Genomic DNA, 17,957 nt, shown 5'->3' with positions numbered 1-17,957 from the left:
ATCTGGAGAATACGGTGGGTGGGGAGGAATTCGAAGCCCAATTCATGAATTTTTCCCATCGTTCTCAATGACTTGTGGCACGATGCGTTGCCTTGGTGGAACAACAAATTTTTCTTCTTCATATGGGGCCGTTTTGCCGCGATTTCGACCTTCAAACGCTCCAATAACGCCATATAATAGTCACTGTTGATGGTTTTTATCTTCTCAAGATAATCGATAAAAATTATTCCATGCGCATCCCAAAAAACAGAGGCCATTACTTTGCCAGCGCACTTTTGAGTCTTTCCACACTTCGGAGATGGTTCACCGGTCGCTGTCCACTCAGCCGACTGTCGATTGGACTCAGGAGTGTAGTGATGGAGCCTTGTTTCATCCATTGTCACATATCGACGGAAAAACTCGGGTGTATTACGAGTTAACAGCTGCATACACCGCTCAGAATCATCAACACGTTGTTGTTTTTGGTCAAATGTGAGCTCGCGCGGCACCCATTTTGCACAGAGCTTCCGCATATCCAAATATTGATGAATGATATGACCAACAAAAAAATCATTTTGTGGATTTTTTGATGTTTTCGTCGGTAACCACGTCTTTCGGGCGTTCACCGTCCTCCGTGCTCATTTCACCGCGCTTGAATTTTGCATACCAATCAATTATTGTTGATTTCCCTGGGGCAGAGTCCGGAAACTCATTATCAACCCAAGTTTTTGCTTCCACCGTATTTTTTCCCTTCAGAAAACAGTATTTTATTAAAACACGAAATTCTTTTTTTTTCCATTTTTTCACAATAACAAAAGTTGCTTCACAAAAGACGCTCTATCTCACAAACTAATTGACTTACAGACGTCAAATTTTGACACGAATCATTTGAAGGTTGGTACTATATAAAAATAATATGCACTTCATACTAGCGACACCATCTATGTGTCAGACCGGGGACTTATTAGCCAACCTGTTAGGGTTTTTCTAATATTTAGCGTCTTGTAGGGACGTAGGGCCACAATGTAGGGACATTTTCACTCAACACAATTTGTAATAATTTTTACATTTTGGTGGCTCTAGAGGAGGAAATTAGAAGCCGGCAAGGCTTGATCTTTAACAATGTGTGGTAACAACAGTTATCACTCGTGCCAAAAAAATCTAACAAAATTTTAAGATTACCACAAATCTACCAAACAAATATTTCTATAGAAATTTTTGTCAAAACTTTATTCCTGTAGAAAATTTTGTCAACATTTTATTTCTATAGAAAATTTTCTCAAAATTGTATTTCTATACAATTTTTTTTTTTTTTCAAAATACTATTTCTATAAAAAATTTTCTCAAAATTTTACTTCTATGAAATTTTTCTCTAAATTTTATTTCTATAGAATTTATTGTAAAAATTTTATTTTTATAGAAATTTAACAAAAAAAGATTACTATTTTGGATAGAATTCTACCAACTGTGGCAACCATGGTGGTAATACAAATTTATATTCTATGTTATATACGTTGCATATTCATGTTTTAAGATAATAAAGTACTTAGAACCATTTTTGTTTTGTAAAATTTTTTTAAATTTAACAAAAACTATTGTAGGGAAAATTGTATAGGAAAGTAGGGAACTTTTTTTGTCCTTGTAGGGAAAACCGATTATTTTCCCTGGCAACATTGACTATGAGCTATAGTCAGATTGAGGCAAAGCACCATAAACATGTACCCCTTAATTTTCTTAAATATGCAACTGCGGTTTATCTCCCAGACCTATATCAATGTTACCCCACAAATGCTTATGATTACTAATACAGTAAGGGAGGTTTAGAGTATGATATAGTCGGCCCCGCCCGACTTTCTACTTTACTTACTTGTTTTCCTATCATAACACCATAGAAGGTGCCTTTAATAGTACAAGAATTGATCGGATAGTACTGGCATTAAAGTGGATAAAGTGGATCGAGATAATGTGACTTCATAGGAACATAGAGGTTGAACTGGCAAACTTCAAAAAGAATGCTAGGACCACAAGGCGTTGTAATATCACCGTTTCTATGGCTATTGATAGTAAACGAGGTTTGAATTGGGCTGGATACGATCTCAAATGTGTTGAGTAAGGCTTTTCAGTATCTCGCAGACTGCGCAAGAGTATGGACACAGGCCGGTACCCTTCACTAGAAGAAGAAAGGTCATGGGATAGAAAGCTCTTGAATTTCAAGGGACGAACTTGAGTCTCTCGAAATCAGCAAGGGAGTTCTCTTAGACTGTGAACTTAACTGGATAGAAAATACCGCAGACCGCATAAAGAAGTTCTATGCGGCATTGTACTCTTGTCAGAAATTTGTCTGGAAACGATGGGGGATGCGACCTTCCGTTATAAATGGGATTTCTCTTGGGGTTATAAGACTTGTGGCTACATGTGGGTGCCATGTTTGGTGGACAATCGCGAACCACCAAAATCATATATCGAAACAAGTATATACGGCCGTAAGTTCGGCCAGGCCGAAGCTTGTGTACCCTCCATCATGGATTGCGCAGAAACTTCTTCTAAACACTGCCATCCACAATCGAATTACTTAAGTTGCGGTAACGCTTGCCGATGGCAAGGTATCTTAAAACCTCCTAACACCATCTTCTAAATTGTCCATACGTGGTATATATCAAATCAAAAAAGATCTATCCAATACGTATATAATTCAGTTTAAAATTTTAACAAAATTTTCTACAGAAATAAAATTTTAACAAAATTTTCTATAGAAATAAAATTTTCACAAAATTTTCTATAGAAATAAAAATTTTGACAAAATATTCTATAGAAAGAAAATTTTGACAAAAATTTCTACAGAAATAAAATTTTAACAAAATTTTCTATAGAAAAAACTTTTGACAAAATTTTCTATAGAAATAAAATCTTGGTAGATTATTTGTGGCTCGAGTGGCAGCCATGATTATGAATCGAATAAAATTTGAATAAAATTTTCTATAGAAATAAAATTTTGACAAAATTTTCTATAGAAATAAAATTTTGAAAATGATGAATATTTTATTATGCACCGAATAAATTTTTAACAAAATTTTCTCTAGAAATAAAATTTTGACAAAATTTTCTATAGAAATAAATTTTGACAAAATTTTCTATAGAAATAAAATTTTGACAAAATTTTCTATAGAAATAAAATTTTGGTAGATGATTTTTGGCTCTAGTGGCAACCATGATTATGAACCGATATGGACCAATTTTTGTGTGATTGGACCAATATACTAACACCACGTTCCTAATTTGAACCGGATCGGATGAATTTTTCTCCTCCAAGAGGCTCCGGAGGTCAAATCTGGAGAACGTTTTATATGGGGGCTATATATAATTATGGACCGATATGGACCAATTCTGGCACGGTTGTTAAAGATCATATACTAACACCATGTTCCAAATTACAACCGGCTTGGATGAAATTTGCTTCTCTTGGAGACTTCGCAAGCCAAATATGGGGATCGGTTTATATGGGGGCTATATATAATTATGAACCGATGTGGACCACTTTTTGCATGGTTGTTAGAGACCATATACTAACAGCATGTAAAAAATTTCAGCCGAATCGGATGAAATTTGTTTCTCTTAGAGGCTCCGCAAGCCAAATCTGGGGATCGGTTTATATGGGAGATATATATAATTATGGACCGATGTGGACCAATTTTTGCATGGTTGTTAGAGACCATATACCAACATCATGTACCAAATTTCAGCCGGATCGGATGAAATTTGCTTCTCTTTGAGGCTCCGCAAGCCAAATCTGGGGATCGGTTTATATGGGGGTTATATATAATTATGGACCGATGTGGACCAATTTTTGCACGATTATTAGAGACCATATACCAACATCATGTACCAAATTTCAGCCGGATCGGATGAAATTTGCTTCTCTTTGAGGCTCCGCAAGCCAAATCTGGGGATCGGTTTATATGGGGGTTATATATAATTATGGACCGATGTGGACCAATTTTTGCATGGTTGTTAGAGACCTTATACCAACATCATGTACCAAATTTCAGCCGGATCGGATGAAATTTTCTTCTCTTTGAGGGTCCGCAAGCCAAATCTGGGGATCGGTTTATATGGGGGCTATATATAATTATGAACCGATGTGGACCAATTTTTGCATGGTTGTTAGAGACCATATACCAACATCATGTACCAAATTTCAGCCGTATCGGATGAAATTTGCTTCTCTTTTAGGCTCCGCAAGCCAAATCTGGGGATCGGTTTATATGGGGGCTATATATAATTATGAACCGATGTGGACCAATTTTTGCATGGTTGTTAGAGACCATATACTAACACCATGTACCAAATTTCAGCCGGATCGGATGAAAGATGCTTCTGTTAGAGGCTCCACAAGCCAAATCTGAGGGTCCCTATATATGGGGGCTATACGTAAAAGTGGACCGATATGGCCCATTTTCAATACCATCCGACCTACATCGATAACAACTACTTGTGCCAAGTTTCAAGTCGATAGCTTGTGTCGTTCGGAAGTTAGCGTGATTTCAACAGACGGACGGACATGCTTAGATCGATTCAGAATTTCACCACGACCCAGAATATATATACTTTATGGGGTCTTAGAGCAATATTTCGATGTGTTACAAACGGAATGACAAAGTTAATATACCCCCATCCTATGATGGAGGGTATAAAAAAACAGAACGGAGCTTATGTATATGACAGGCACTTATATACTATGAGGACCACTGCCACTTTAGAGGTAACATACTGATGAGAGTCTGCACACATAAAGAAAACCGTAGACTGGAGAGCACTGTTTGCAGGCATACAGAACTTCTTGCCGAGCGTTATACACCGAGAGAATTCTCTTCGTTAATTTTACGAATAATTCTTCAATAACTATTCTTCATAAATTCTCCATTAAAACAACAAAAACTTTCATTCATTTTCGTAAATTTTACGAAGAACATCTACGAAATATACTACATTAACTTTTCTTCGTAAAAAGTTTGTACGAAACATTCTGCTTTAAAATTTCTTCATAAAAAGTACGAAATATTTTCTATGAAATAACGAAAAAGTTTCATTGAAATTGATAAATTTCCGTTCGCGACATAAAATTGTCTTCGATTATGTGCTTGAGTGTATTCCTTCTATCTATTTTTTAGGCATGTCTATGCTACTTCTCATTTGGGTAATAGGATGCTATGAATAAAATTGAAGCAATAATACAAAAATTATTCAAAAACTTAAGATATAAAGTAGTGATGACATTTTCCAAACTTGTTACTACAACAAAATGCACGTTGGACTATAGTTTTTATACCCACCAGCATAGAATGGTGACGGGGGTATAATAAGTTTGTCATTCCGTTTCTAGCACATCGAAATATCGAATTCCTACTACATAAAGTATATATATTCTTGATCAGGGAGAAATTCTAAGACGATATAACGATGTCCGTCTGTCTGTCTGGCTGTCTGTTGTAATCACGCTACAGTCTTCAATAATGAAGCAATCGTGCTGAAATTTTGCACAAACTCGTCTTTTGTCTGCAGGCAGGCCAAGTTCGAAGATGGGCTATATCGGTCCAGGTTTTGATATAGTCCCCATATAAACCGACGTCCCGATTTGGGGTCTTGGGCTTATAGAAATCGTAGTTTTTATCCAATTTGCCTGAAATTTGAAATCTAGAGGTATTTTATGACCATAAAGAGGTGTGCCAAAAATGGTGAGTATCGGTCCATGTTTTGGTATATTCCCCATATAGACCGATCTCCCGATTTTACTTCTTGGGCTTATAGAAACCTCAGTTTTTATTCAATTTACCTGAAATTGGAAATCTAGAGGTATTGTAGGACCACAAATACGTGTGCCAAAAATTGTGAGTATCGGTCCATATTTTGCTATATTCCCCATATAGACCGATCTCCCGATTTTATTTCTTGGGCTTATAGAAACCGCAGTTTTTATCCAATTTGCCTGAAATTGAAAATCTAGAGGTATTGTAGGACCATCAAAAGGTGTGCCGAAAATTGTGAGTATCGGTCCATATTTTGCTATATTCCCCATATATACCGATCTCCCGATTTTACTTCTTGGGCTTATAGAAACCGCAGTTTTTATCCAATTTGCCTGAAATTTGAAATCGAGAGGTACTTTACAACCGTAAAGAGGTGTGTCAAAAATGGTGAGCATCGGTCCATGTTGTGGTATGGTCCCCATATAAACCGACCTCCCGATTTGGGGTCTTGGGCTTATAGAAACCGTAATTTTTATCCAATTTGCCTGAAATTGAAAATCTAGAGGTACTTGAGGACCATCAAAAGGTGTGCCGAAAATGGTCCGTATCGTTCCATGTTTTGGTATAGCCCCCATATAGACCGATTGTACATCTTGGGTTTATAGAATCCGTAGTTTATATACAATTTGCCTGAAATTGGAAATCTAGAAGTATTTTCGGCCCATAAAGAGGTGTGCCGAAAACGGTGAATATCGGTCCATTTTTTAGTACAGCCCCCATAAAAACGATCTCCCGATTTAACTCCTTGGGTTTCTAGAAACCGTAGTTTTTAACCGATTTGCTTGAAATTGTAAATATTCTGGTATTTTAGGCTCACAAAAACGTGTATCGGATTAAGTTTTTATCGGTCCTTTTGGTAATGCCTCCATATAGACCGACTTAACTTCTTGAGGGTGTAGAAGGCGCACTGATCATGAAAATTGCTTGAAACTCAATGTAAAATTTCCAGATTTTACTTCTCGGGTGAAAATCTACAGATTTAAGATTTCAAATCAAGACGTTATTTTATAATTTTCTTGCACACTTAGGTTAGGTTAGGTTATGTGGCAGCCCGATGTGAACTTCTCTCTTATCACTGATTGCTGCCCGATTCCATGTTAATCTCAATGACGAGGGACCTCCTTTTTATAGCCGAGTCCGAACGGCGTTCCACATTGCAGTGAAACCACTTAGAGAAGCTTTGAAACCCTCAGAAATGTCACCAGCAATGCTGAGGTGGGATAATCCACCGCTGAAAAATTTTTGGTGTTCGGTGGTAGCAGGAATCGAACCCACGACCTTGTGTATGCAAGGCGGGCATGCTAACCATTGCACCACGGTGGCTCCCTTCTTGCACAATTACAAGAGATGTTAATGATTCCTCTAAAACTCAAACAAAAATGGTTCTTATAAATCCAGAATCTGATATAGTCCTCATAGGTGAAATTTTTAAATTTATCTTCGGGAAGCGTCCTCAAGTCCTCAAGCCCTCCTGAAATTTCAAAGGAAACCCTAATATTTGGTTCATGGTGGTGGGTATTTAAGATTCGGCCCGGCCGAACTTACTGCTGTATATACTTGTTTTTATAATCTTTTATTCTTTTTAATGCGTTCTAACGTTTGTCTGAAAACATTGACCTCAAATATTCGCAATTCTGTTTAGAATGGACTGAGCTTTTTTTCGAAGAAGTTTTAATAATTTGCACCATTTTATTAATTCTTACTCTGTTTTCGACCTATTTAGTACAAAGTTAAAATTACCCATTAAAAATATGAAAAAAGTTATAAAAATTTAAATAAAAGAACTTCCTGTTTAGTTAAAATAGAGAACATCTTTGGGAAAACATTTTTGGAAGTGCTTTTAAATTTGTGTTTTTGGAACAACTTCCAAATTTTTTTACTGGGTAATTAAATATTTTTTTTATTTTAAATAAACGTGTCCTTAATGTTAATGTAAATTGCGAGTCCTAAAATTTAGGTTTTATAAATCTTCATATAAGTCAATATTTGTCAGTTTTTTTGGTGTATGATGCGTTAAGTTATTTAATTTTTAAGTATAAATTATACTTGCATTTCTCAAAAATTGCGGAAATTTACAAAATACCATTTAGAACAAATTTCTCACAAAGTAGTTGGTATTCTTCTCAAAAAACTTTAATTTTTTCAGAGTGTGTGTGTGCTCTTTAAATATTAGAATGAATGTTTACCATGCTATTGCAAATATTCACTAAAGAATTCCAATAAATAGAAAACCTCCAGAGCAAGATGACAAGCAGAACCACCACAAGTAACCCAGCCAGCCGAAGGGCAGTGGAAATCTCATGGAGTGAACATTTATAAGGACAAACTGGCAAACGCCAACAACGGCAAATTCCTCTACCCACACAGTAAACTCCCAAATGTCCTTTCAAAAGTCCCCCTTTCCCAAAGGAACCAATCTAGAAGGAAAGTCATGAATGAATTTAATCAAAATGAAAAAGTATTTTGTGGGAGTCTCCACTTGATTGTATGGCAACAAAAATAATTTTGTGCACGTGCAAAGTTAAAACAGTGGCGTAGATGATAACTTTTGCTACAATTGCTAAGATACCATTAGCAAATGTAATACGCTTTTGTTAGTAGGGGGAAGGAAGCTTACTCTAACTCGTGGATATGGTGAATTTGGATAACTACCCCCATTTATGGGGCGAGAATATCTGACAATGGATTTTTGTTTACATCAGTGGGTTGTTCTATTCAGTGCTACCAGATAACATTTACACTACCAATAGAAAATTGGATTGGAAATATTGACAAAATTTTCTATAGAAATAAAATTTTGACAAAATTTTCTATAGAAATAAAATGTTGACAACATTTTCTATGGAAATAAAATTTTGACAAAATTTTCTGTAGAAATAAAATTTTGACATTTTCTGTAGAAATAAAAATTTGACAAAATTTTCTATGGAAAAAAAATTTTGACAAAATTTCTATAGTAATAAAATTTTGACAAAATTTTCTATAGAAATAAGATTTTTTATAAAATTGTCTATAGAAATAAAATTTTCTATAGAAATAAAATTTTGACAAAATTTTCTATGGAAATAAAATTTTGTATAGAAATAAAATTTTTACAAACTATCCTACACTGAAAAAAAAACATGTCCGGTTCCAAAGATTTTGTTTTTACTTTAACAATTTTGGTATTGATTCCGAGCCAAAGAAGCGGATAATTCAAGTAAGGATACTTTTAAGACACAATTCTCTTTTAAATTAGGGTTTTGTGTACTTGATTCTAGGAAACAAATTTTAGCTTTTCGCTTTTTCAGTTTTTTTTTCTTCATATGCTATCAAAGGCTTTTAAAAACGAGTTAACGACAATTTTATTTTACAAATTCAGACTCGATTTTTAATAGAAATTACGCTATGTGTCAAGTAAAAAACTTCCTAAAATACGGTCTTGAAAAACATGTCCTATTTTTGAACGATTTTTTGCTTTGTAGTCAAGATGCAAAAAGGCAACAAATTTAAAGACAATTTCATTAATTTTAAAGAATTTTTCTGAATTATTAAAGTCAAGTTGACCTTAGCCCACAAAAAAATTTCTTTCATGTTATGGTACCCATTTTTAAGTCAAATCACTTAATTATAAGGACAATACGACTTCATTATAAAGTTTATCGACTTTTGGACAAGGAAAAAAACTTTATATTAGAGAAATGCGTCTCCTACGCTAAGCAAAATTTGCATTCGTATTTTAAGGACATGAAATCTTTGGCCTCACGACAATATTTTTTTCAGTGTATAGAAAATTTTGACAAAATTTTCTATAGAAATAAAATTTTCACAAAATTTCTATAGAAATAAAATTTTGACAAAATTTTCTATAGAAATAAAATTTTGACAAAATTTTCTATAGAAATAAAATTTTAACAAAATTTTCTATAGAAATAAGATTTTTGACAAAATTTTCTATAGAAATAAAATGTTTACAATTTTTTTTTATAAATTCAATATTAATAGAATTTTAATTTTCGTATTATTTTATACTATCAAAGTTCATGGTTAATAATCTCTCCCTTTTTGTAGAAGTATTCGCAACATTTATAATTCAAGCGATATTTATAGACCAAAAAAATTTTAGCTAATATTGGAAATACTGAAAAAAACTTTTAAACTAACATAAAATAATACTTCGAGGAAAATATACTGTTTTCTTACTAACCAAAAAATTTTGATTATGAATTTCAAAATAAAATTTTTTTTGAAATCTAGGTAGATTATTTTTGGCACGAGTGGCAACCGTGTCCATCCATATTCATCGTGAAAAAGTAGAATTATGCTATTGAAACATATGTTCCCTCTCAGCGTATAAAATCCATGCACGGGCCTCATGTATGATTCTTTTTATATGTGGCAACACTGTTACCAGTATTTAAGCTTGTCTCCCTTGCATGGGGATTTCAGTTTTTGGTGTGTGTGTGTGTGTGTATGTGACATTTATTGAGGCCCTAAATGCATAGTGTGTCGTGTAATGTCTACATACCACACATAATCAAATGACTTATTGTCATGCGGCTGGAGATGTTCCCATTGGATTCGGTAGGATTTCCTTCCTTTGTTGCAAGGCTGTAAAGTTGGGTCCATACCAATTCCATTAACCACCAGTCCAAATAAATGTGATGGTATTTTTATTATTTTTTGGCTTTTCAGCTGTTCGTATTTTGGTTGAAGCTTTTATAAGGGATGAAACGAGGATAGATTTTGAAAGTGGGTGGTTGGAGGCATAAATCTGCATATATTTGACCCTTAATTTTGCAGGTGTTTGAATATGAAAGTTGAGAGTGGATACTAGGGGAGATTCGATACAAGAGTATCGTTACTTTAAACGAAGTAGTGAATACCTTGTCATTGAGATATCCATACATGAGTTAAACATGGACCGATACCTACACTGAAAGAAGGGAGCCACCGTGGTGCAATGGTGAGCATGCCCGCCTTTCATACACAAGGTCGTGGGTTCGATTCCTGCTACGACCGAACACCAAAAAGTTTTTCAGCGGTGGATTATCCCACCTCAGTAATGCTGGTAACATTTCCGAGGGTTTCAAAGCTTCTCTAAGTGGTTTCACTCGAATGTGGAACGCCGTTCGGACTCGGCTATAAAAAGGAGGTCCCTTGTCATTGAGCTTAACATGGCATCGGACAGCACTCAGTGATAAGAGAGAAGTTCACCAAGGTGGTATCATAGTCTAGGTGAGCCTGATACATCGGGCTGCCACATAACCTAACCTAACCTAACCTATACTGAAAGATTTTTCGGGTAGTAAACCAAACAATGGACCGATATAGCCCATCTTCGAACCTGACCTACATGCAGACAAAAAACGAATCTATGTCAAATCCTAGGACGTTAGTTACATTATTGTTGCACATCGACAGAATTAGTTGTTCTACAGGTTTGAAACTAACTCCAGTGGCTACACTCTAACACATATATTTCGTGTCAGGTTCATCACAATATGGCAAAGTATGTATGATGATATGTATTCTTATTGTAAATGATAAACAATTTTAGTCTTTCATTTAACTTGGATAAATAGAAAAAATTTAAGGAAGTATTTAAAAGAATATTGGTATATTTTTGTCTTTTGTTAGATGATCAATGCTTGAAGTAATATGTAGTGATCACTTCCACTACACACAAAAAATTATCACCGATATTTTTTTCAATTAAAAACTTAATTGAATTTGGAAACGTATTCAATTAATATGTTTATTGATTCTATTAATTATTTAATCAAATCCGAATAAAAACTAATTAAAAAACAAGTAAGGAAAGTCTAAAGTCGGGCGGGGCCGACTATATTATACCCTGCACCACTTTGTAGATCTAAATTTTCGATACCATATCACATCCGTCAAATGTGTTGGCTTAGGTCGCAGTTTTAATCCAATCGACTTCAAATTTGGCACAAGTATGTGTTTTGGCTCAGAATAGAACCCTATTGATTTTGGAAGAAATCGGTTCAGATTTAGGTATAGCTCCCATATATATCTTTCGCCCGATATTGATTTATATGGCCCCAGAAGCCACAGTTTTACCCTAATTTGCTTAAAATTTTGCACAAGAAGAATAATTGGTATTATAGTCAAGTGTGCCAAATTTTATAGAAATCGGTTCAGATTTAGATATAGCTCCCATATATATCGTTCGCCCGATTTACACCACAGAGGCCAATTTTTTACTCCGATATAGTTGAAATTTTGCACAGAGAGTAGAACTGCCATAGTAGCTATGCGTGCCAAATTTGGTTGAAATTGGTTCAGATTTAAGCCGACTTAAATTTTGAGTCTATCGATTTTGTGGAAGTCTATCAAATTCTGTCCCGAGTGATATTTAAATGTATGTATTTGGGACAAACCTTTATAAAAAAAAATGGTTAAATTGTAAGGGCCGATGTTGAATGTGAACCACACCTAAACGCCAAGTTTTTTTTCGAATTTTAGTTGACATTTCTCTATTTCAAACTTATTCAATTTGAACTATGGAGAGATACACAATCCAACAACGTGTTAAATGGTTCCAAGAAATGGCAACAATGGATGATCAATTTTCGAAGAAAATCATCTTCAGTGATGAGGCACATTTTCACCTCAGTGAATTCGTCAATAAACAGAATTGCCGTATTTGGGCTAATGAGAATCCAAGAGTGATTGTCGAAAAACCAATGCACCCACAAAGAGTGACTGTTTGGTGCGGTTTATGGGCTGGCGGTATCATCGGGCCGTATTTTTTCCAAAATGAGGCCGGTTAGGCAGTTACTGTGAATGGTGTTCGCTATCGTGATATGATAACGAACTTTTTATGGCCCGAATTGGAAGATATGGATGTGGACGATATGTGGTTTCAACAGGACGGTGTCACTTGCCACACAGCTAACGAAACAATGGCTCTTTTGCGCAACAAATTCAATGGCCGTGTTACGTCTCACGTATTGGCGATGTCAATTGGCCGCCAAGATCAAGTGATTTGACACCGTTGGACTTTTTGCTTTGGGGTTATTTGAAAGAAAAGGTGTACGTCGATAAGTCAGCAACAATTCCAGAGCTAAAGGATGAGATAATTCGGCACATTAACGGCATAGAACCTCCATTATGCCTCAGCGTCATTGAAACTTTGGACCATCGGATGAAGGCCGATATTTTGATCCATACATAATTGAGTAATATCAATATATCATAATAAAATAAAATTACAATAATATCCTAAATAGTGTGTGTTTTATTCAAAATCAACATTGGCCCTTGAATTTTTAATCACCCTTTATATAGCACCCAACCCATTTGACGGATGTGATATGGTATCGAAAAATTAGATCTATAAGGTGGTGCAGGGCCCCGCCCGACTTTAGACTTTCCTTACTTGTTTGTTCATAGCTACTTGTTGACTGTTTTTGATTCTGTCACGTGAGTAGTATTAATATGAGTGTCAAAGAAAAACAAAAAAGAAGAAAATATGAAACGTGTTATTTTTACTGGGCGAAAAGAAAAGAACGAGGCTCCAGAACCAAATCTCGGGATCGGTTTATGTGGGGGCTATACATAATTATGCACCGATGTGGACCAATTTTTGCATGGGTGTTTGAGGCCATATATTAACACCACGTACCAAATATCAACTGAATCAGATGCATTTTGGTCTTCCAAAAGGCTCCGGAGGTCAAATCTGGCGATCGGTTTATATGGAGCTATATATTTATGAACTGATGTGGCCCAATTTTTGCATGTCATTAGAGACCATATACTAACACCATGTACCAAATTTCAGCCGTATAGGATGAAATTTGCTTCTCTTAGAGGCTCCGCAAACCAAATCTGGGGATCGGTTTATATGGGGGCTATATATAATTATGGACCGATGTGGACCAATTTTTGCATGTTTGTAAGAGACCATATACTAACACCATGTACCAAATTTCAGCCGGTTCGGATGAAATTTGCTTCTCTTAGAGGCTCCGAAAGCCAAATCGGGGGATCGGTTTATATGGGGGCTGTATGTAATTATGGACCGGAGTGGACCAATTTTCGCATGGTTGTTTGCAATACCATCCGACCTACATCAATAACAACTACTTGTGCCAAGTTTCAAGTTGATAGCTTGTTTCGTTCGGAAGTTAGCGTGATTTCAACAGACGGACGGACATGCTTAGATCGACTCAGAATTTCACCACGACCCAGAATATATATACTTTATGGGGTCTTAGAGCAATATTTCGATGTGTTGCAAACGGAATGCCAAAGTTAATATACCCCCCATCCTATGGTGGAGGGTATAAAAACGTTTAAATACGATATCAGTCTCTTTTAACCCAATGAAAAAAGCAGAATAAAATAAGAAATGGAATCGGATATTTTCGTAACTAACTATGAATATACAATGAAAAGTGCAGTGATAAACCAATTTCACAGTGTACGCCTGAGTAATTGAGAAAAGCAGACACCTCCACTTCTTAGAAAGAATTTTCATTTTTGTAGGACTATATGGTCAACATTTACAGCCCGACCAAACTCTGATCATTTTGTTTTCAAATCCATTTTAAGTAAGTTTTGAAGCTTTAAAATTCAAACAAGTTTTAAAATGAAATAACTATGCGATATGCATTTGTTAAGCTCAAGGTTTGAAAATGGGCCCCATATCAAATGAAAACAGGCCCCAAAGAAATGTTTGGGGCCCATTTTCATTGGGAAATTTTATGGTTCATTTTCATTATGCAGCAGAACTCCAAAAAATAAATGAAACACAACCCCCAAAAATGAACCAAATTTCGTGTTGTTGTATGACATATAATTATTGGGGTTCCTTTTCATTAGACAAAGTGGGGCTCATTTTCATGGGGCCCATATTCATAGTAACAAAATATAAAAAGAAAATAAACATGTAAATATTGTTGTTGTAAGAGAATTTTGTACATTGCAAGTATAAATGATCAAATAAACAAGTGAGTGAAGGAGTGATGAGTAAAAGAGTAATGAGAAACATACGACTATTTTAATAATGGGTACAATGATAAACAAAAGTATTCATCCAGTGAAAAATTATATTGTTGTTAATGTATAATGTAGTATATATGTAAATTAGAATATCTCATAAAGCTTCCGCGTTACAAAAACAATATACATTTAGTGAAGGTAAGCAATTGTGAAATGTGAATACTGTTTTCCATTGAAGCCTGTTTAAATTAAACGGACTAGTTTTCTTAAAACCAAGAGCTATGTTATGAGTTCGTTGGAAGATTCACCTTCAAGTTGCGAAGTAGCGTTAGCATTAAATTGCATTTGTGTTTTACCTGTCTTTTTTAGTTTGAACCCAAGTAGAAAACAATATATGTGATATATAACCTATTGAGCTGCATTACAATCTCTATGTAATGGTAAAACAATTTCTTTCTTTTTATACCCTGCGCCACACTGTGGAAAAGGGTATTATAAGTTAGTGCATATGTTTGTAACACCCAGAAGGAGACGAGATATACACATGGTGTCTTTGGCAATAATGCTCAGGGTGGGTCCCCTGAGTCGATATAACCATGTCCGTCTGTCTGTGAACACATTTTTGTGATCAAAGTCGCAATTTAAATCCAATCGCCTTCAAATTTGGCACATGTTCCTAATTTGGGTCAGAATAGAACCCTATTGATTTTGGAAGAAATCGGTTCAGATTTAGATATAGCTCCTATATATATCTTTCGCCCGATATGGACTTATATGGCCCCAGAAGCCAGAGTTTTGGCCCAATTTGGTTGAAATTTTGCACTAGGAGTACAATTAGTAATATAGTCATGTGTGCCAAATTTGATTGAAGTCGGTTCAGATTTAGATATAGCTCCCATATATATGTTTTTCTGATTTCGACAAAAATGGTCAAAATACCAACATTTTCCTTGTTAAATCGCCACTGCTTAGTCGAAAAGTTGTAAAAATGACTTTAATTTTCCTAAACTTCTAATACACATATATCGAGCGATAAATCATAAATAAACTTTTGCGAAGTTTCCTTAAAATTGCTTCAGATGTAAATGTTTCCCATATTTATACCCTGCGCCACACTGTGAAACAGGGTATAATAAGTTTGTGCATTTGTATGTAACGCCAAGAAGGAAAAGTCCGAGACCCATCGTTTAGTATACCGATCGTCTTAGAATTAAATTCTGAGTCGATTTAGCGATGTCCGTCTGTCTGTCTGTCTGTTGATGTATTTTTGTGTGCAAAGTACAGCTCACAGTTTTAGTCCGATTGTCCTAAAATTTGGTATAGGGTCCTGTTTCGGCTCAAAGACGATCCCTATTGATTTTGGAAAAAATCGGTTCAGATTTAGATATAGCTGCCATATATATTTTTTACCGATCTGGTCATAATTGGCGTGTGTATCAACCGATCTTCCTCAAATTTCGTACATCCGAATATTTTATGAGTCTCGAAAAACTTGCAAAATATCATCCAAATCGGTTCAGATTTAGATATAGCTCCCATATATAGCTTTCGCCCGATTTACACTCATTTGCCCACAGAGGCCAATTTTTTGCTCCGATTTAGTTGAAATTTTGCACAGGGAGTAGAATTGGCATTATAGCTATGCGTGTCAAATTTGGTGGAAATCGGTTCAGATTTAGATATAGCTCCCATATATAGCTTTCGCCCGATTTACACTCATATGACCACAGAGGCCAATTTTTTGCTCCGATTTAGTTGAAATTTTGCACAGGGAGTAGAATTAGCATTGTAGCTATGCGTGCCAAATTTGGTTGAAATCGGTTCAGATTTAGATATATCTTCCATATATAGCTTTCGCCCAATTTACACTCATATGACCACAGAGGCCAATTTTTAACTCCGATTTAGTTGAAATTTTGCACAGAGAGTAGAATTAGCATTGTTGCTATGCGTGCCAAATTTGTTTGAAATCGGTTCAGATTTAGATATAGCTCCCATATATATGTTTTTCTGATTTCGACAAAAATGGTCAAAATACCAACAATTTCCTTGTAAAATCACCGCTGTTTAGTCGAAAAGTTGTAAAAATGACTCTAATTTTCCTAAACTTCTAATACATATATATCGAGCGATAAATCATGAATAAACTTTTGCGAAGTTTCCTTAAAATTGCTTCAGATTTAAATGTTTCCCATATTTTTTTACTAACATTGTGTTCCACCCTAGTGCATTAGCCCACTTAAATTTTGAGTCTATAGATTTTGTAGAAGTCTATCTAATTCGGTCCAGATCGAGTGATATTTAAATGTATATATTTGGGACAAACCTTTATATATAGCCCCCAACACATTTGACGGATGTGATATGGTATCGAAAATTTAGATCTACAAAGTGGTGCAGGGTATTACATAGTCGGCCCCGCCCGACTTCAGACTTTCCTTACTTGTTTTTTACCAAAAATTGTGTTCCACCCTAGTGCATAAGCCAACTTAAATTTTGAGTCTATAGATTTTGTAAAATTCTTTCAAATTCTGTCTAAATCGAGTGATATTTAAATGTATGTATTTGGGACAAACCTTTATATATAGCTTCCAACACATTTGACGGATGTGTTATGGTATCGAAAATTTAGATCTTCAAAGTGGTGCAGGGTATAATATAGTCGGCCCCGCCCGACTTCAGACTCTCCTTACTTGTTTTTTACCAAAAATTGTGTTCCACCCTAGTGCATTAGCCAACTTAAATTTTGAGTCTATAGATTTTGTAAAATTCTTTCAAATTCTGTCTAAATCGAGTGATATTTAAATGTATGTATTTGGGACAAACCTTTATATATAGCTTCCAACACATTTGACGGATGTGTTATGGTATCGAAAATTTAGATCTTCAAAGTGGTGCAGGGTATAATATAGTCGGCCCCGAACGACTTTAGACTTTCCTTACTTGTTTGGATTTCAAAATATGAAAAATTTCCGAAAAAAAAAATTTATACATTAGTGTCATTAGTTTCTTAAAATTTTATATTTTGCAAACATTTTATTGACAAACTATATTTTCAATTTATATTTTTTTTAATTCCATAATTTACAAAGTATTATCAATATAAATATCACATTGCTTTACCATTGGAAAGAATTATTTTTTTTTCCAGTCGATTGAGGGGTTTTCCAGAACATGCAAACAAAATATAAATAACAATTGCACATGTATTAGGGATGC

At 35.0% G+C, this 17,957-nt stretch overlaps 1 protein-coding gene across 2 annotated transcripts in view; it reads right to left on the bottom strand.

Annotated features, from left to right (window-relative positions):
* Positions 1-17,957, bottom strand: part of LOC142234949 (uncharacterized) — a 234,633-nt gene that overhangs the window by 53,343 nt on the left and 163,333 nt on the right. The gene's annotated exons all lie outside the window — the stretch shown is intronic.

The sequence above is a fragment of the Haematobia irritans genome, chromosome 4 (assembly GCF_050003625.1).
Source record: "Haematobia irritans isolate KBUSLIRL chromosome 4, ASM5000362v1, whole genome shotgun sequence".
NCBI classification, from domain to species: Eukaryota; Metazoa; Arthropoda; class Insecta; order Diptera; family Muscidae; genus Haematobia; species Haematobia irritans.
Note: the sequence above shows the minus strand (reverse complement) of the source record. Positions and strands in the feature narration are given on the sequence as shown.